A 21,644-nucleotide genomic window follows, 5' to 3' on the forward strand; every position below is an offset into this window, starting at 1 on the left:
CTGTTAGACAAGGTAATCAGACATAATGTAACCAGTTGATCAGACATGACAAACATGACAAATAAAAAACAAGGAAGAATGGAACTCCATACATAGTGGAACCATATATAGTGTGAACACGAAAAAGAACCGGGCGTTAGAAAAAATGTGCACGGCCCAATGAATCAAGTCGGTTCTTCATATTCATGGTTTAAGCCCTTGGGTTCCAACGTGCCCAGAGTATATATCCAGAAAGATTCCCTTTCTTTGAGCTTCCTAATTCTATTGCCTCCTCTGCGTATGGCTGGGACATGTTCGATGACTTGGAATCTTAATTGGGCCACTGTGTGATTATGCGTCACAAAATGGTGTGGGACTGGTAATAGAATCTGCTTACAATGTATTGTTGACTTGTGCTTAGCACAAAAAAAGGGAATCTTTCTGGATATGTACTCTGGACACATTAAAACCCAAGGGCTTAAACCGTGAATATGAAGTACAGACTTGATTCATTGGGCCGTGCACCATGTCACCATGTGTGCAATTGCATTGTCCAATGGCTCACAATGGTTATGCGTTTTCATTGGATGGATAATCGAAGCCATGTTTTTTTCCTTTCTCTTGGGTTTGTTGTGTGAGTAGCCTATAGGATTAAGTTAGTTACCGCAGGCAGTGGATTTAGCTTCCTGTCTTTGGTCCAGTGGTAGATTGATTGTTTGGTCTATGAGCTGTTATGGGTTTTAATCCAGGTGAATGCCCATGGGCTGCCTATAACTGTGTGAAATATGTAGTTTTATAGGGCTGGGATGAGAGAATCCATCGAAGCATGGTGTAGGGATTGTGGTTCCTGTGTGCTAAGAAGAAAGGCTAGCACCAGCCAGAAAGCCCCATTACAGCCAATAATCAACCGCTAGCCGCTGGAACTCGTTGCTCTAGATCATGTCAAACTCTCACCAAGCAGGAATAGATACATTAGCCCACCATCCCACCCAAAGAGCAACTTCTGCTGCGCAGCTGGCTTTCTAGGCAGCAGCGCTATTGTGATGTCAGCGGGGGACATTGTGACAAGCCAGTGTTCCGTCACTTCATGTTGTGCACTGTTCAAACGGAAAATACATCAAGAGGCAGACTACAGAAAAGCTTACTGACAAAGGATAGAGAGGGGCTTTCTCAGAGGGCTTTTTACAGTTTGTCTATTCCCAATTAGCCGTTTAAGTATGCTTAATGAAAGTACTAATTCTTTCATAGGCCGCCCATTCTTAGTATTTGACGTTCCTTATATTGCGGTATCAGGCTTCGCAGCAGGTTGCAAAACATTCATCACCCATGACTGTCCCCAATTGGGCTCAGAAGCTAAATGTCTATCATGACCTCTCTTTTTGAAAGTCCAAGAGCAAGCAAACTCTTCCTCCAGGAGAGGGAGCCAACAGATCACTAAAGACATCATCATTGCTCAAAGAAAACACCGAAAAACAATGGAAGCTTTAATTGGAGTGGAATCTGATAGACAGCACCTGATGCCAAGTCTGCATCTTCTAACACCTGCAGTCACTGCAGCAGCTGAATCCAATGTGTCCAAAAGGGATCTATTCTATTCAATTGCAAATGATCTAGATAAGACTGAGAATAAGATACTGCACGGGACATAGCAGAGTTGGTCAAGTTGAGTGGAGATGAGTTTGCTATTTGGCACAGCTTTTGCATCAATAAAGCAAGTAAAAGGTGTGAAAGATAAAAAAAAAGGGTGAAAGTGTGAAAAGTGAATTGGCCAAATTGAGGTGCATATAAAGTTTTTGCTTTCTTTCAATTCACTAATGAGGCTCATTTGAATCAGGTGAATTGAGTTCTGCTTTTGGAAACTCGGTTAAGAAGGGGTGCACCGGTCCTGGAGGTACTGCAATACCAGGTCAATGCGTGGAGTGGACAGAGCAAGATTTTTTCCATCTCCTTGTTCTAAAAATCCATTTAATATATGGTCCCTAGAGAGGGGACGTATCAGATATTAAACTGATAAGAACAGATTTAATTTTTTTTTTTTCTGTTTATCAGTAGGACTTCAAAATAACAAAGGTGATCGCCTCCCGTTGCCTGGGAACCGTCCAGGCACAAGAGGGCTATGTGTCACCAGAAGGCGCACACACTCCCTCAAGGCCGGCAGACGTGCAATCCCAGGCACCTTCCAGTACCGACCAAGGTAGCGTCCTCCGAAACTACACTTGATCTTAGCCAAAAGGCCGAGAAGCTATAACCCGAATTGGTTACGGCCTTGAGTGGCACCCTGGCCTATACCGGACACATCTTAGGGAGAGGGAGACAAACCCACGCCTACAGAAGACATTTTGTCACCCAAGCCAAACCCTTGAAAAGGCTGTTTTGCAGAGCAAAAACAAGGAGAATGGTACTTTTTGCAGCCGCCGCCCACTGCAATGAATCTGAATAACTCCTCCTTTTGGGCACAAGCACCTCCCCTCCCCCTTGCAGTCTTTCCAATTCATGATACAAAAAGACGGACGGACAGGACAGGACAGGACCATCTGCCTGACTTTCCGTCACTGCCACCCTTTGCCATCCTTGCCCGTAGAAAGCCCTTTCATCATCCCCAAACCCTAATCTTTTCCCTTCCCTTCCCAGCTGCGTCTCACTCCCTTTCATTAGGAAGTGAGCGCAGCCTTTTCTCCGTTCTGCACATGCGCGACGTTAAACACAAATGCGCAGGCGTGCGTTCCATTAGCCTCACTGCATTCCACTCCCATACAGGAAGTGGGCACAGCTATTACTACGGTCGCACATAAAAGAACCCACGGCCACCACTGCACATAGCTGACTCCACCACAGGACACCCACTTCTACACCAACGCAGGTAAGACAGGATCGGCACCTCTATGCTCCCGTTACAATCAGGCTCAGTCACCATGTGATAACGCTCTCAACTCTTTAGTTGCAGGCTCCCCTTGCTTCACCTCCACTGGCTGTGCTGCCATTTCCTCTCCCACCTGGAAGTTATACTTTATTCCACTATTTTCCTGTTTCTCTCTTCCCCCTTTTCCCATAACCTACTTTTATCTGCATTTGTGGGGTATCTATATGCTATTTACATCATAGTTTTATTCATTAATATGGAAGGGAAGAGTGCCCATGAGAGTGTTGAACTGCGGAGAGCAAAAGATTAAGCTGCTCCGATTTGCCACCATTGATAAGCTGTTCTCAGTAGATACACATGCTATCCAAACAGCAGCATCCACCATTGCTTCAGCCCACCCATTCAGTGACAGCTCACCAAGTCAGCCAGAGGAGTGGTGTAAGGAATTACACGTAGGCACTGACTCCACACCTTCACATCACAAGAAGGGGGTCTACAGGCTAGTGCAAGAATACGAGCAAGTCTTCAGCAAACATCCGCTAGACTTTTGAAAAATAAAAGGGGTCAAACACTACATCCCCACAAGTGCACACCCACCCATCAAAGAGAGATATAAGCCAAATCTACCTGCACATTACCAGTGTACCAAGGACATGTTGAGCAACATGAAGGAGGCTGGGGTTATCCGTGACAGTTGTAGCCTCTGGGCAGCTCCGTTGGTCCTGTTAAAGAAGAAGGACAGCACCACTCCCCTGTATTGAGGAATAGCTAGCTGCATTGACAACTGCAAATTATTTTTCTACCCTTGATCTCACTAGTCACTATTGGCAAGTGTCCGTTGCTGAGGCAGACCGGAAGAAGACCGCCTTTGCCACCCCGATGGGTCTCTGCGAGTTCAAAAGCATGCCCTTCGAGCTGTGCAATTTGCCAGGAACCTTCCAGAGGCTGATGGAATGCTGCTTGGGACACCGAAACTTTGAAACGGTACTGCTATACCTTTATGATGTTATTGTTTATTCTAACGCAAACAAGATTTTAGGGTGTATAAAAAGGGAGATTAGATCCGATGATCCCAACGTATTGTTACCCCTCTATAAATCACTTGTAAGGCCACATCTGGAATATGGGGTAAAGTCCTGAGCAGGTTGATAACCATTGGTTTGAGCATGGTAGGGTGTAGTACGCATCTTCCTGCATCGGTAAAAGCTGCAGAAGTCCTTGAAGATTTCCGCTTCAAAGGCAGTGCCTTGATCTGTGAGGACTCTCTCTGAGTAGCCATGAGGTCTGCATAAGTGTGCTTGGAAGACCTTCGCTGCAGTATGGGCCATTAGATCTTTGACTTGTACCACAACCATAAATCTCGAGTAGTTGTCTACCATCGTAAGTGCATACGTGAGCTCACCTCGATATTCTGCAACAAAACTCCCTTTTTCAATTTCAGTTTCAGCAAACACTCCTCTTCCTGTAGAAAATATTTATCATTACCTAAGACAGTCATTCTAATGCATGACAATATTAAGGCAATTTAGTTAAAACTTGTTTTAACTCACCTTTAAGGGGATTGATGTATTTCATGGTCAATCCAGGTTTGTCAGTGATGGCACTGACATAATGTATGGCGTCTTTTTCGGGCGTTATCCTTTGCCTTTTCATTGTGAAAATCCAGTTGCCTATATCAAAGCAAATTCTACTACTTGTAAAGTATGCAGAAAATGAAATGTAGAACATATAACATCAACTGCTTAGGAACGCATCATAGGTTAGTACTTAAAAGGATATTGTCATGTTCTAGTCATAATGCAAGCTGGACATTTTTCATGTTACCCTGTAATCGCCGGCCTGTTCTAATGCTCACAAGCCAAGATATAGGCTCAGCTGCTAAGGCTTCCCTCTGCCTTCTGAATGAAAATTGAATATGTCTGGCTCACTGTGTATATAGCAGGTGCTCAGAAAAAATAAGAGTTAATTCAATAGAAATAGCTCTGGCACACTATAGTGATCAATAACGTAAGAAAAGAACTCTTAGAATGCTGAAAATTCTTTATTTGTGCAAAAGGATAATTCATCCAACGTTTCGAACTTGTTTTTAGGTCTTTATCAAGGATAAAGTTATCTAAGATCATAAAGGGTTACAAAACCATATAAACACGTAATTAGTACATAGTACAACATAACAGTACAATATATTGCTACTTGAGAGTACAATGGGTCAAATGACCATGATGCACATACAAAAAAATTTTCCAAAGCCATAGTGAAAACATTTGTACTGAGGAAAGAAAATTTCCACATGACCTATCTGGAGAAACATTCTGGATCAAACAACCAAAAATAGTCAAGCAGGTAAATACACACCTATATGGATAACAGGATGATATGTGTTCAATTGTATAGCGTCATTGCCATTAAGGTACAAATGGAAAACTTGCAATCCTATATAGTGAAGGAAATGAACACATATCATATCAAAGAACACAGGAACATGGGTGTGAGAAAAACCTCAATGTTTATACTTTGTTCTTTATAATGGTGTGAACATGTATATGTCTCAGTACCTTATGAACTTGAGAATTCTAGTGAGTAGATGATGAAAGCCTATTCCAGAACTGGAATCGGTAAATAATTGTAGGTGGAATCTAAATGAAAAGATGGTACAAGTGTTATCATGACACGTGGGCTATAACACAATGGACCGTGTGACAAAGAAGAAAGGAGAGAAAGAAGAGGAAGAAAATGGAACTACCTGTAACATTACGTGATAGTCACTGGTAAGTATCACTTGACAATTCAGGTGAAAAAGGATTCCTTTATTAAAGGGTTCTCAGTCGCCTCAGGATCATGAAATACTAGGGTAAATGATATGAGAATGGGTAAGAAGCACCACTAAAGGAAATATGAGATGCAGGACATATATCTATAAACCCCTGAACTACATGATAGAAATAAAAAGAAGAAAAAAGAAAAAAAAGAAGAAAGAAGAAGAACACATAGAATGCGGAAAGAGAATGGGTACAACTACCTGAGTTACTGCAGGGAGGCCCCTGGTAGGTATTGTGAGGGTTAGTGGAATTCCTTCACTGAAGGGTTCTCAGTTGCCTCAGGTTCGTGAAAAATGCTATAGACAAATAATGCCCGGAGAAAAGGGGTTCATATACAGCGAATAATGGTAATACAAGGTACATGTGTCCCATGTAATAGTATAAATATATATATATTGTACTAAGCTCTACACCAGAAATAGAAAGTAGTCCCTCTGCCTTCTGTCTAGGTGCCCTGAGTTATGTCCTGTAAACTGTCACAGTGACCTAGACACACATGTGTAGTAGGGGAATATCCCTGCTGAGATGCCAGTGCTAGAACACTCGTTTGCTGTGGAGTTGAACGCTATGTGAGCAGTTCTTACCTTCAATGAGCAGAAGTCTCTTTTTTCAGATTTCAATATCTCTGTGGGTATCTGGCAGAAATATGGAATACTCTTTACTGCTAAGACCCTGTACACCACTCCCACTAAAGGGGGCTTTACACGCTGCGACATCGCTAATGCGGAGTCGTTGGGGTCACGGAATTTGTGACGCACATCCGGCCGCATTAGCGATGTTGCTGCGTGTGATACCGATGAGCGATTTTGCATCGTTGCAAAAACGTGCAAAATCGCTCATCGGTGACATGGGTCTCCATTCTCGATTATCGTTACTGCAGCAGTAACGATGTAGTTCGTCACTCCTGCGGTAGCACACATCGCTCCGTGTGACACCGCAGAAACTAGGAACCTCTCCTTACCTGCCTCCCAGCCGCTATGAGGAAGGAAGGAGGTGGGCGGGATGTTCCGGCCACTCATCTCCGCCCCTCCGCTGCTATTGGGCGGTCGCTCAGTGACGTCGCTGTGACGCCGCACGGACCGCCCCCTTAGAAAGGAGGCGGTTCGCCGGACACAGCGACGTCGCCGGGCAGGTAAGTATGTGTGACGGGTCTGGTCGGTGTTTGTGCGGCATGGGCAGCGATTTGCCCGTGTCGCGCAACAGATGGGGGCGGGTACCCACACTAGCGATATCGGGACCGATATCGCAGTGTGTAAAGTAGCCTTTAGTCACATGACCAAGACTGTATCTGTGTCCCTACAACACACTTGAGACAAATGTGTGTGTGAGCCTGCATTGTGGGGTATATATAATATATTATAGAGCTGGGAAGGATCATTCTAAGCAGTGAGCTGTTCCAGTATTTGTAGGAAAATACCCAGTAGAAGCATCAAACACAGCACCAATACCTCCCATCAGTATTCCACCACAGTGCCATGTAACCCATGCCCTACACTCCCATCTACACCAATACTATACAGGCACAAACTAGTATATCTGACTAAAAGCCCCCAAAATATGAAGAACGGCCTATAGTTGAGTGTGGATATAAAATCTATGTGAGCAGAGCTAGAATAGAAATCACTGATCGCATTGAAGTCATTCTGACCATAAATCACCATGATATCAAGGTGAGGAGTTGTGTGTTACTGCTGGGAGGAAAGGGTTAACAGTGGAATATTAAGGTGCATTTCTGTGTGCAGTGTTACTAGTCAATGTAACAATTCAGTATGAGCTGCTCTTGGTGCCGGGGGAGGGAGATGCTCTCCTGAGCAAGATAGATGGGGAATGAACATGATATCTATATAGTGTAAGGCAGGGGGTCTCAAACCAGGTGATCATGTCTGATCAACTGGTTACATTATGTCTGATTACCTTGTCTAACAGTTTTTTCTCCCCTTTCTTTACCTTCCAGGTTCCCATAGTCACGTGAAATATCCCTGTTGCACTTGATTACGGCTCACTATTCACTATAGGATGTCTTATATCTAACATCACACTCTCACCCATCAGCACTCTATAGGTTTGTATAAGGTATGCGCTTACACATCCGGTCCTCCATAGGTATTTCCACTTATGTAACACTATCCCTATGATCACTCATAACTCATACCCTTGTAGTCAATTACAGCCTCCTCTCTCCCCCCTCCCCTTCTCCCTTTCCATCTATAATTTTGCCAGTACAATATTAGTTTACATTAGGCACACACTCACATATTCCTTTCCTTAGTGATTTATTGTAATTCACATTCACATACAATTCTCTATGCCTGCCCCATTACTACATTCATACCTACTTGACCCTATCCTGATACCCCTTGTCTCACCTTGTTGGTCCCTACACCTGTTATCATGTCCTTTCCTGTGTCTGTCTTGTCACACAACACATTTTAGCATATAACTTGTGCTCCTTATTACCTGTCCTGCCTATTAGAATTATGTCCATTATGTCCATGCATGGCCCAATGAATCAAGTCTGTACTTCATATTCATGGTTTAAGCCTTTGGGTTCCAATGTGCCCAGAGTATATATCCAGAAAGATTCCCTTTCTTTGAGCTTCCTAATTCTATTGCCTCCTCTGCGTATGGCTTGGACATGTCCGATGACTTGGAATCTTAATTGGATCACTGTGTGATTATGCGTCACAAAATGGTGTGGGACTGGTAATAGAATCTGCTTACAATGTATTGTTGACTTGTGTTTAGCTCAAAGAAAGAGAATCTTTCTGGATATGTACTCTGGGCACATTAGAACCCAAGGGCTTAAACCGTGAATATGAAGTAAAGACTTGATTCATTGGGCCGTGCACCATGTCACCAAGTGTCCAATTGCATTGTCCAATGGCTCACAATGGTTATGCGTTTTCATTGGATGGATAATCGAAGCCATGTTTTTTTCCTTTCTGTTGGGTTTGTTGTGTGAGTAGCCTATAGGATTAAGTTGGTTACCGCAGGCAGTGGATTTAACTTCCTGTCTTTGGTCCAGTGGTAGATGGATTGTCTGGTCTATGAGCTGTTATTGGTTTGAATGCAGGTGAATGCCCATGGGCTGCTTATGACTGTGTAAAATAGTATTGATTCATGATGGATTTCAGACTACATGTAGATATCTTCAGTCTTTCTATCCACATCATTTAAATGAACATTATCCATGCAGCTTGAAATTCATCCAATAAGAGAAGCAACCTTGTACAACCAATCTGATAAGGGCACAGTATATCCTAAGGGAAGGTTATGGCTATAAAAGGGGACTTCTTGGAGTCACCAGGTTGTTGATGGATGTTGCATGATCTAGTCTAAGCTCTTAGGAGCTGGCTAGGGGATCAGAACCAGGATGCCTTGTGGACTCGGTCTAGGGACTTTGGCTTCAACTTTGTGCTTGGTACAGATCCGCTCACCGGTTCAGTTCCCCTCGGGTCACCGCCCGTCCCCGGTCCTACGGTTCAGCTGACTTGTACCACCTCCTGCAGACGGCCACCACCGTCTGCCGACCTTGCTGACAGTGCCTGGGCTCCTACCCAGACACTAACAGTTTCTGTCCTCTCACTTTCCACTACAAAACTAAACTAACTGCTTTTTCCCGCCTCCAGGCCTGTGAACTCCTCGGTGGGTGGGGCCAACCGCCTGGCTCCGCCCCACCTGGTGTGGACATCAGACCCTGGAGGAGGCAACAAGGATTTTGTGTGACTGATGTAGACTATCCAGGGGAGGGGGTGTGTGTGATTTTGTGTTTGTGACTACCTGGCTAGTCCAGGGCGTCACACATGCTATGCACTTGGAAGAAAGCTGTGAGAATTTAGACTTTATTCTCAAGAAACTTAACTACAAGGAGCATGGATGGTCAATATGTGGTGGTCTAAAAATGTTCTCATTGCTTCTTGGGCAGCAAGGAGGATATATTAAATACCCATGCTGTTCTGCCTCATGGCAGCCTGCTAATAGTCATTCATTGAAATTTCTGTTACAACCCCTAGAGGTCATTGTTATTCTTTTGAATTGCTGAGTTTCCCTTTAAGCTAAATGTATTCTGGGTAAGGAATGCCTCCCTGAGCTGAGAAGAAGCCTGCAGCCATTTTCTCTTTGGATTTGTCAGGAAAGGACATGCCGACTTACCTCTCTGTACATTCACCCCTGCCTAGTGTAATCCGGTGAGCAAAGCAAATTACATGTGTTAGTGATAGAATCCTAGATGGAAGAGTGTAGTAAATGCATTGTACATTGTACTTCTACACCTTTAGTGTCATCCCTGTCTTGTTTGTCTAGATAGGATTTCTATGTATTGCAGATGCAGTGACCTTTCACCTACATTCTCGTAAGAACTGCATCTCATGTACTGTTATGCTATGTTAACTCTGTATTAACACTGTACTGACTGTAATCATTTTCTTGTTATAGTTTTTACCCGTATAAAACAGTATCTTGGATATACCGTATTCTGTCTTCAACTGCATCTTGGATATTCCTATATTCACTGTATATTCCATGTATACTGCAATCAAGTTCACGTTACCAGCTAATAAATCAAGGCTATTGAACTCCACAGTCTGTTTATTTGAAATGTGAACTAGGGTTTAGCTGTATGCTAGAGATTCACAGCATTACGTAAAAGAAGGCAGAACACATGCTTTTTGTGTGAATTGGAAAGCCAGGTTAGGACTCTTCACTGGAGCAAAAAAAATTGGCCAACAAGAACATCTTTGTAACCGGGACTCAAGAACATTGTTGCATAAAGCTTAGTTGATCCCACCTAAAGTTCTCTTGCCACCACTCCACTGTAAGCTTGGACTGATGAAGCTGTTTGTGAAAGCGCTACTGAAAGAAGGAGAGATGTTTAAGTACCTGTGTACCAAGTTTCAGGGACTGTCAGAATCAAGTCTGAAGGAAGGTGTGATGCCCTGACAAAACCAGGTAGTTACAGATAGGCCCCCGCACAACACCTTTCCTCACTTAGGAAACACACAGCCGACCTGAAACCCTAGTCACCTAGGACCCTGAAGCCAGGACCGAAACCAGCGGCCTAGCTAATTAAATGATTGAGGGCAGGATTATAGGTCCTATCCCACCTAAAGTCCCTCAAAGAAGACAACAGCCCACTGATAGGGATAAGGCCACCGCCAGGGCCCTTAGATCCCACGGGCCAGCGCCTGCGGGCACGGCTCCTTAGGCCATATCCAGCCGGGAGCGGACTCCTGAGTTCCAGACCAGGCAGTCCACCATACACAAAAACAAGTGCAGAGTAAAGGACAGCGACCACCAGCCTGGGTGGGGGACCTGAATGCAACCGGCCGGGGCGGCAGGCCACCAGCACCTTTGGTTTACCGAAAGACTCGTGTGATTCATTTACTGTGAGTAACCAAACATCCCCCTGCTTGCTCAGGCGCGCCGGCCCTTGCCATCACCATACCCTGCACAAAGACACTGGGCCCCGGGGCAATCATCCCTACACACGGAGGGGTTAACATCCAGCTGCCACTACATCTCTCCCGGGTATCCCATAACGGCAGCGGTGGTGTCCCACCTCACCACACACCGTTGGTGGCGTCACAAACTTAATACGGCCTAGCCCATACATCTACATTCCTCCTTTTATTCGACATGTCCGCGAGACCCCCGGGTCGAGCCACTCTCTTAGAAGGTCTGGATCCGACCAACGGCGGCTGCTGGCACAGGGGCAGCACAAAAGCATTTTTGTGGGTTCGGATATTCAGAAACCCATGAATGAAGGATGACGTGTTTTAAACAATAATGAAAACTGTTGAAAAAAGGGCTTGGGACTCTTTGAAAGAAGCAATAAATACGTTTCTAGGTAACAACAAAGAATCAAAATTTAAGTCCATCGTGGAGAACATGCTGAAACGTTTCAAAGCCTTGGGTTGTCTAATGAATTTGAAGTTACATTTTTTACATTCCTATTTGGACTACTTGTCTGAAAACCTTGGTGCTGGTGGGAAGAACAAGAAGGTTTTCATCGGAATATCAAGGAGATGGAACGACGATACCAAAGTAAATGAAACGTGAACATGATTGCCGGATGCTTCACAGAGAAGATCCACAGGCCTTCTATAAGAGAAAAGGGGGATCTAGAGAAAAGGAAAAAGTGCAAGAATAAATTTCTAATAAAGTTGCAGAATGACTGTACAATAAATAAATGTATTTTATATATAAAATTGTGAATATTTTTGGTTACAATAAGTATTTTTCTTGTTCATGTCACTTGTATGTAACTTCACACATGGATTGTACAAAATCAATATTTGATGGTTAAAAAAAAATATTTTTTTTTTTTTTAAATCAGGACATTAGAAAACATAATAATCAGTCACTGGATTTGAAGTTTCATAAACCAAAATTTTACATAGCTGTGTAATTTGTCGGGCACCCACCGACAATAGAATAGCGCCAGATTTAGGAAGCTGGCTGAGGTCTGCAAAGTCTGTAGCCAGGTGACAAAATTGTCCAACCTGGGTTTCTTCCTTAAGTAGTCTCTGGTATGATGATATGGTATAATCCTGGCAGCCGGAGTCGAAATCCCTAGATTGCGGTTATGATCTCCAATCGGAATTGGAGCCCCTAGATTGAAGCCATGTAGCCAAGTGATCCTCTAGTTGAAGCCAAAGTCCCTAGACCGAGTCCACAAGGCATCCTGGTTCTGATCCCCTAGCCAGCTCCTAAGAGCTTAGACTAGATCATGCAACATCCATCAACAACCTGGTGACTCCAAGAAGTCCCCTTTTATAGCCATAACCTTCCCTTAGGATATACTGTGCCCTTATCAGATTGGTTGTACAAGGTTGCTTCTCTTATTGGATGAATTTCAAGCTGCATGGATAATGTTCATTTAAATGATGTGGATAGAAAGACTGAAGATATCTACATGTAGTCTGAAATCCATCATGAATCAATACTATTTTACACAGTCATAAGCAGCCCATGGGCATTCACCTGCATTCAAACCAATAACAGCTCATAGACCAGACAATCCATCTACCACTGGACCAAAGACAGGAAGTTAAATCCACTGCCTGCGGTAACCAACTTAATCCTATAGGCTACTCACACAACAAACCCAACAGAAAGGAAAAAAACATGGCTTCGATTATCCATCCAATGAAAACGCATAACCATTGTGAGCCATTGGACAATGCAATTGGACACTTGGTGACATGGTGCACGGCCCAATGAATCAAGTCTTTACTTCATATTCACGGTTTAAGCCCTTGGGTTCTAATGTGCCCAGAGTACATATCCAGAAAGATTCTCTTTCTTTGAGCTAAACACAAGTCAACAATACATTGTAAGCAGATTCTATTACCAGTCCCACACCATTTTGTGACGCATAATCACACAGTGATCCAATTAAGATTCCAAGTCATCGGACATGTCCAAGCCATACGCAGAGGAGGCAATAGAATTAGGAAGCTCAAAGAAAGGGAATCTTTCTGGATATATACTCTGGGCACATTGGAACCCAAAGGCTTAAACCATGAATATGAAGTACAGACTTGATTCATTGGGCCATGCATGGACATAATGGACATAATTCTAATAGGCAGGACAGGTAATAAGGAGCACAAGTTATATGCTAAAATGTGTTGTGTGACAAGACAGACACAGGAAAGGACATGATAACAGGTGTAGGGACCAACAAGGTGAGACAAGGGGTATCAGGATAGGGTCAAGTAGGTATGAATGTAGTAATGGGGCAGGCATAGAGAATTGTATGTGAATGTGAATTACAATAAATCACTAAGGAAAGGAATATGTGAGTGTGTGCCTAATGTAAACTAATATTGTACTGGCAAAATTATAGATGGAAAGGGAGAAGGGGAGGGGGGAGAGAGGAGGCTGTAATTGACTACAAGGGTATGAGTTATGAGTGATCATAGGGATAGTGTTACATAAGTGGAAATACCTATGGAGGACCGGATGTGTAAGCGCATACCTTATACAAACCTATAGAGTGCTGATGGGTGAGAGTGTGATGTTAGATATAAGACATCCTATAGTGAATAGTGAGCCGTAATCAAGTGCAACAGGGATATTTCACGTGACTATGGGAACCTGGAAGGTAAAGAAAGGGGAGAAAAAACTGTTAGACAAGGTAATCAGACATAATGTAACCAGTTGATCAGACATGATCACCTGGTTTGAGACCCCCTGCCTTACACTATATAGATATCATGTTCATTCCCCATCTATCTTGCTCAGGAGAGCATCTCCCTCCCCCGGCACCAAGAGCAGCTCATACTGAATTGTTACATTGACTAGTAACACTGCACACAGAAATGCACCTTAATATTCCACTGTTAACCCTTTCCTCCCAGCAGTAACACACAACTCCTCACCTTGATATCATGGTGATTTATGGTCAGAATGACTTCAATGCGATCAGTGATTTCTATTCTAGCTCTGCTCACATAGATTTTATATCCACACTCAACTATAGGCCGTTCTTCATATTTTGGGGGCTTTTAGTCAGATATACTAGTTTGTGCCTGTATAGTATTGGTGTAGATGGGAGTGTAGGGCATGGGTTACATGGCACTGTGGTGCCACGAGCGTCACTAGAAAGACAGCGGGAGCTTAGGGAGATAAATATGTGGCTTAGAAATTGGTGCAGGAAGGAAGGGTTCGGGTTCATGGAGAACTGGGCCGACTTCTCAGTCGGCTACAGGCTCTACGGTAGGGACGGGCTGCACCTCAATGGGGAAGGTGCAGCTGTGCTGGGGGAGAAAATGGTCAGACGGATGGAGGAGCTTTTAAACTAGGATCGGGGGGGAGGGAGGGTAGTGGAGCAAATAAGGGGATAGATAGAGCAGATAGAGACAGGGAGACGGTAGGGGTCAATGAAGGATTAGGGGGGGATGGGACATGCAAGGAACGTAGGGAGGCTAGGAGTAATAAAGGTGTTAATAGGATTAAATGTCTACTGGCAAATGCAAGAAGTCTTGCAAACAAAATGAATGAATTGGAGACTCTTATGTCAACCATGGATTATGATGTGGTGGGCATTACGGAAACCTGGCTGGATGAAAGCCATGACTGGGTGACAAACATACAGGGTTATAGTACATTTAGGAAGGACAGGAAAGGCCAAAAAGGTGGTGGGGTGTGTATATTTATCAAATCTAACCTAAAACCTGTGTTGTATGATGACATTGAGGGGAACAGCAACAATGTAGAGTCAGTATGGGTAAATGTACATGGGGAGGGGAATAATGGAAAAATGCTAATTGGAGTTTGCTATAAGCCTCCTAACATACCTGAACAAATAGAGGGTGAAATGCTGGAACAAATTGAAAAGGCAGCTAATAATAATAATCGGGTTCTTATTATGGGGGATTTTAACTATCCAGACATACAGTGGGACATAGAATCTTCTGGTTCTGCTAAAAGCTGTAAGTTCTTATCTACCATTCAGGACCATTTCCTCTCTCAGATGGTAGATGAACCGACCAGGGGAGATAATTTGCTAGATCTGGTCCTGTCAAATAGACCGGATACAATTTCAAATCTACAGGTCCGGGAGCACTTGGGCACCAGCGATCATAATATGGTAAGCTTCGACATAATATTCAATAGAACATTTCAAAGGGGGAATGCTAAAACCTGGAATTTTAGGAAAGCTGATTTCAACAAATTAAGGGAAGAGCTTAAATGTGTAGATTGGGACAGAGTCATGGTAACTGGGGATACCGAACATAAATGGGGTAAGTTTAAGGATATACTGCTAGAGTCCTGTAAAAAACTTATACCCTCTGGTAATAAAATGTCCAGGAATAAAAAGAAACCACTATGGATAAATAAGACTGTACAAAGTATAATAAAACAAAAACAAAGGGCGTTTAACATCTTAAAGGCTGAGAATACAGAAATAGCATTGCAGGAGTATAAAGATATCAATAGGCAATGCAAAAAAGAAATCAAACAAGCAAAACTAGCTACTGAAACAAAAATCGCCAATGACATTAAAATAAATCCCAAAATCTTTTATAAATACATTAATGCCAAAAGGAAAACAAAGGATAGTATCGGACCCTTAAAATATAATAACAAGTTAGTTATAGAGGACAAACAAAAAACTGAGATATTAAATAGGCATTTCTCATCTGTATTCACCAAGGAACTGACTGTACCAGGGATCATTCAACAAGTGAAAAATCAAAGTCCACCACCCGATATAATTAATTTAACACAAGATGAAGTACGCCTACGTCTGAGTAAATTAAACATTGACAAATCCCCAGGGCCAGATGGCATTCATCCACGAATATTGAGGGAATTGAGCTCCGTAATCGACAGACCGCTGTATCTCATCTTTTTAGACTCACTTGTAACAGGGTTGGTGCCTCAGGATTGGAGGATTGCTGATGTGGTACCGATATTTAAGAAAGGTAAGAGGGTAGATCCAGGCAACTACCGTCCAGTAAGCCTGACATCAGTAGTATGCAAAGTTTTTGAGGGCATTTTAAGGGATGACATGCAAAAATATATTGCAGAAAATAATATGATAACTGACAAACAGCATGGATTCATGAAAGATAAGTCGTGTCTAACCAACCTGTTGGGGTTCTATGAGGGGGTAAGTGCAAACCTGGATATTGGTAATGCAGCTGATGTGATTTATTTGGACTTTGCAAAGGCATTTGATACTGTACCACATAATAGCCTTATACTAAAGCTCCAGAAGCAAGGACTAGGGGACACAATATGCAACTGGGTAAGGAATTGGCTAAAAGATAGGAAACAAAGAGTAGTCATAAATGCTACATTCTCTAAATGGGCTATAGTCAGCAGTGGGGTGCCGCAGGGATCTGTGCTAGGACCAATTCTTTTTACTCTCTATATTAATGACCTTGTGGATGGGATTGATAGTACAGTGTCAGTCTTTGCCGATGACACCAAACTATGTAGGATATTAAAAACTGACCTGGATAGTACAATATTACAAAAAGATCTGGATAAGATGTCAGAATGGGCAGATACTTGGCAAATGAGATTTAATGTTGATAAATGTAAAGTAATGCACCTAGGACGGAGTAATCCTATAGCTGCGTATACATTAAATGGAAGTAAACTCGGGACTACAGAACAGGAGAAGGACTTGGGTATTCTCATTACAAATAAGCTGAGCAGCAGCACTCAATGTCAGGCAGCAGCTGCTAAAGCAAACAAGATTCTAGGGTGTATAAAAAGAGAGATTAGATCCCGTGATCCCAACGTATTGTTACCCATCTATAAATCACTTGTAAGGCCACATCTGGAATACGGGATCCAGTTTTGGGCTCCACATTTTAAAAAGGACATTCAGAAGTTAGAGTCAGTTCAAAGGCGGGCAACTAGACTATTACAAGGAATGGAAGGCCTCCCATATGATGGCAGATTGAAAAAGTTAGATATGTTTAGCTTAGAAAAAAGACGTCTCAGAGGAGATCTCATTTATATGTATAAATACATGTGTGGTCAATATAAAGGACTGGCACATGACTTATTTCTTCCGAAAACAATACTAAGGACCAGGGGGCACTCACTGCGAGTGGAAGAAAAGCGATTCCGACACCTAAATAGGAAAGGGTTCTTTACAGTTAGAGCGGTCAGACTGTGGAATGCCCTACCACAAGAGGTAGTAATGGCAGATACTATAACAGCTTTTAAAAAAGGGCTGGATGATTTCCTCAGTACACAAAACATTGTTGGTTATAAATGACTTAGTGACTAAATGTAAAACTGGTGGAGGAAGGTTGAACTAGATGGACCTAGGTCTTTTTTCAACCTAAGTAACTATGTAACTATGTAACTATGTAATACTGATGGGAGGTATTGGTGCTGTGTTTGATGCTTCTACTGGGTATTTTCCTACAAATACTGGAACAGCTCACTGCTTAGAATGATCCTTCCCAGCTCTATAATATATTATATATACCCCACAAAGGCTCACACACACATTTGTCTCAAGTGTGTTGTAGGGACACAGATACAGTCTTGGTCATGTGACTAAAGGCTACTTTACACACTGCGATATCGGTCCCGATATCGCTAGTGTGGGTACCCGCCCCCATCTGTTGCGCGACACGGGCAAATCGCTGCCCATGCCGCACAAACACCGACCAGACCCGTCACACATACTTACCTGCCCGGCGACGTCGCTGTGTCCGGCGAACCGCCTCCTTTCTAAGGGGGCGGTCCGTGCGGCGTCACAGCGACGTCACTGAGCGACCGCCCAATAGCAGCGGAGGGGCGGAGATGAGTGGCCGGAACATCCCGCCCACCTCCTTCCTTCCTCATAGCGGCTGGGAGGCAGGTAAGGAGAGGTTCCTAGTTTCTGCGGTGTCACACGGAGCGATGTGTGCTACCGCAGGAGTGACGAACTACATCGTTACTGCTGCAGTAACGATAATCGAGAATGGAGACCCATGTCACCGATGAGCGATTTTGCACGTTTTTGCAACGATGCAAAATCGCTCATCGGTATCACACGCAGCAACATCGCTAATGCGGCCGGATGTGCGTCACAAATTCCGTGACCCCAACGACTCCGCATTAGCGATGTCGCAGCGTGTAAAGCCCCCTTTAGTGGGAGTGGTGTACAGGGTCTTAGCAGTAAAGAGTATTCCATATTTCTGCCAGATACCCACAGAGATATTGAAATCTGAAAAAAGAGACTTCTGCTCATTGAAGGTAAGAACTGCTCACATAGCGTTCAACTCCACAGCAAACGAGTGCTCTAGCACTGGCATCTCAGCAGGGATATTCCCCTACTACACATGTGTGTCTAGGTCACTGTGACAGTTTACAGGACATAACTCAGGGCACCTAGACAGAAGGCAGAGGGACTACTTTCTATTTCTGGTGTAGAGCTTAGTACAATATATATATATTTATACTATTACATGGGACACATGTACCTTGTATTACCATTATTCGCTGTATATGAACCCCTTTTCTCCGGGCATTATTTGTCTATAGCATTTTTCACGAACCTGAGGCAACTGAGAACCCTTCAGTGAAGGAATTCCACTAACCCTCACAATACCTACCAGGGGCCTCCCTGCAGTAACTCAGGTAGTTGTACCCATTCTCTTTCCGCATTCTATGTGTTCTTCTTCTTTCTTCTTTTTTTTCTTTTTTCTTCTTTTTATTTCTATCATGTAGTTCAGGGGTTTATAGATATATGTCCTGCATCTCATATTTCCTTTAGTGGTGCTTCTTACCCATTCTCATATCATTTACCCTAGTATTTCATGATCCTGAGGCGACTGAGAACCCTTTAATAAAGGAATCCTTTTTCACCTGAATTGTCAAGTGATACTTACCAGTGACTATCACGTAATGTTACAGGTAGTTCCATTTTCTTCCTCTTCTTTCTCTCCTTTCTTCTTTGTCACACGGTCCATTGTGTTATAGCCCACGTGTCATGATAACACTTGTACCATCTTTTCATTTAGATTCCACCTACAATTATTTACCGATTCCAGTTCTGGAATAGGCTTTCATCATCTACTCACTAGAATTCTCAAGTTCATAAGGTACTGAGACATATACATGTTCACACCATTATAAAGAACAAAGTATAAACATTGAGGTTTTTCTCACACCCATGTTCCTGTGTTCTTTGATATGATATGTGTTCATTTCCTTCACTATATAGGATTGCAAGTTTTCCATTTGTACCTTAATGGCAATGACGCTATACAATTGAACACATATCATCCTGTTATCCATATAGGTGTGTATTTACCTGCTTGACTATTTTTGGTTGTTTGATCCAGAATGTTTCTCCAGATAGGTCATGTGGAAATTTTCTTTCCTCAGTACAAATGTTTTCACTATGGCTTTGGAAAATTTTTTTGTATGTGCATCATGGTCATTTGACCCATTGTACTCTCAAGTAGCAATATATTGTACTGTTATGTTGTACTATGTACTAATTACGTGTTTATATGGTTTTGTAACCCTTTATGATCTTAGATAACTTTATCCTTGATAAAGACCTAAAAACAAGTTCGAAACGTTGGATGAATTATCCTTTTGCACAAATAAAGAATTTTCAGCATTCTAAGAGTTCTTTTCTTACGTTATTGATCACTATAGTGTGCCAGAGCTATTTCTATTGAATTAACTCTTATTTTTTCTGAGCACCTGCTATATACACAGTGAGCCAGACATATTCAATTTTCATTCAGAAGGCAGAGGGAAGCCTTAGCAGCTGAGCCTATATCTTGGCTTGTGAGCATTAGAACAGGCCGGCGATTACAGGGTAACATGAAAAATGTCCAGCTTGCATTATGACTAGAACATGACAATATCCTTTTAAGTACTAACCTATGATGCGTTCCTAAGCAGTTGATGTTATATGTTCTACATTTCATTTTCTGCATACTTTACAAGTAGTAGAATTTGCTTTGATATAGGCAACTGGATTTTCACAATGAAAAGGCAAAGGATAACGCCCGAAAAAGACGCCATACATTATGTCAGTGCCATCACTGACAAACCTGGATTGACCATGAAATACATCAATCCCCTTAAAGGTGAGTTAAAACAAGTTTTAACTAAATTGCCTTAATATTGTCATGCATTAGAATGACTGTCTTAGGTAATGATAAATATTTTCTACAGGAAGAGGAGTGTTTGCTGAAACTGAAATCGAAAAAGGGAGTTTTGTTGCAGAATATCGAGGTGAGCTCACGTATGCACTTACGATGGTAGACAACTACTCGAGATTTATGGTTGTGGTACAAGTCAAAGATCTAATGGCCCATACTGCAGCGAAGGTCTTCCAAGCACACTTATGCAGACCTCATGGCTACTCAGAGAGAGTCCTCACAGATCAAGGCACTGCCTTTGAAGCGGAAATCTTCAAGGACTTCTGCAGCTTTTACCGATGCAGGAAGATGCGTACTACACCCTACCATGCTCAAACCAATGGTTATCAACCTGCTCAGGACTTTACCCCATATTCCAGATGTGGCCTTACAAGTGATTTATAGAGGGGTAACAATACGTTGGGATCATCGGATCTAATCTCCCTTTTTATACACCCTAAAATCTTGTTTGCGTTAGAATAAACAATAACATCATAAAGGTATAGCAGTACCGTTTCAAAGTTTCGGTGTCCCAAGCAGCATTCCATCAGCCTCTGGAAGGTTCCTGGCAAATTGCACAGCTCGAAGGGCATGCTTTTGAACTCGCAGAGACCCATCGGGGTGGCAAAGGCGGTCTTCTTCCGGTCTGCCTCAGCAACGGACACTTGCCAATAGTGACTAGTGAGATCAAGGGTAGAAAAATAATTTGCAGTTGTCAATGCAGCTAGCTATTCCTCAATACAGGGGAGTGGTGCTGTCCTTCTTCTTTAACAGGACCAACGGAGCTGCCCAGAGGCTACAACTGTCACGGATAACCCCAGCCTCCTTCATGTTGCTCAACATGTCCTTGGTACACTGGTAATGTGCAGGTAGATTTGGCTTATATCTCTCTTTGATGGGTGGGTGTGCACTTGTGGGGATGTAGTGTTTGACCCCTTTTATTTTTCAAAAGTCTAGCGGATGTTTGCTGAAGACTTGCTCGTATTCTTGCACTAGCCTGTAGACCCCCTTCTTGTGATGTGAAGGTGTGGAGTCAGTGCCTACGTGTAATTCCTTACACCACTCCTCTGGCTGACTTGGTGAGCTGTCACTGAATGGGTGGGCTGAAGCAATGGTGGATGCTGCTGTTTGGATAGCATGTGTATCTACTGAGAACAGCTTATCAATGGTGGCAAATCGGAGCAGCTTAATCTTTTGCTCTCCGCAGTTCAACACTCTCATGGGCACTCTTCCCTTCCATATTAATGAATAAAACTATGATGTAAATAGCATATAGATACCCCACAAATGCAGATAAAAGTAGGTTATGGGAAAAGGGGGAAGAGAGAAACAGGAAAATAGTGGAATAAAGTATAACTTCCA

The 21,644-nt window shown here is 42.9% G+C and overlaps 1 pseudogene; it reads right to left on the bottom strand.

The window, feature by feature from the left end:
• Nucleotides 1-1,848: 1,848 nt before the first annotated feature.
• On the bottom strand, nucleotides 1,849-2,054 carry LOC142261399 (U2 spliceosomal RNA; annotated as a pseudogene).
• Between the last annotated feature and the right edge of the window lie 19,590 nt (nucleotides 2,055-21,644).

This window comes from Anomaloglossus baeobatrachus, unplaced genomic scaffold, assembly GCF_048569485.1.
Source record: "Anomaloglossus baeobatrachus isolate aAnoBae1 unplaced genomic scaffold, aAnoBae1.hap1 Scaffold_216, whole genome shotgun sequence".
Taxonomy (NCBI): domain Eukaryota; kingdom Metazoa; phylum Chordata; class Amphibia; order Anura; family Aromobatidae; genus Anomaloglossus; species Anomaloglossus baeobatrachus.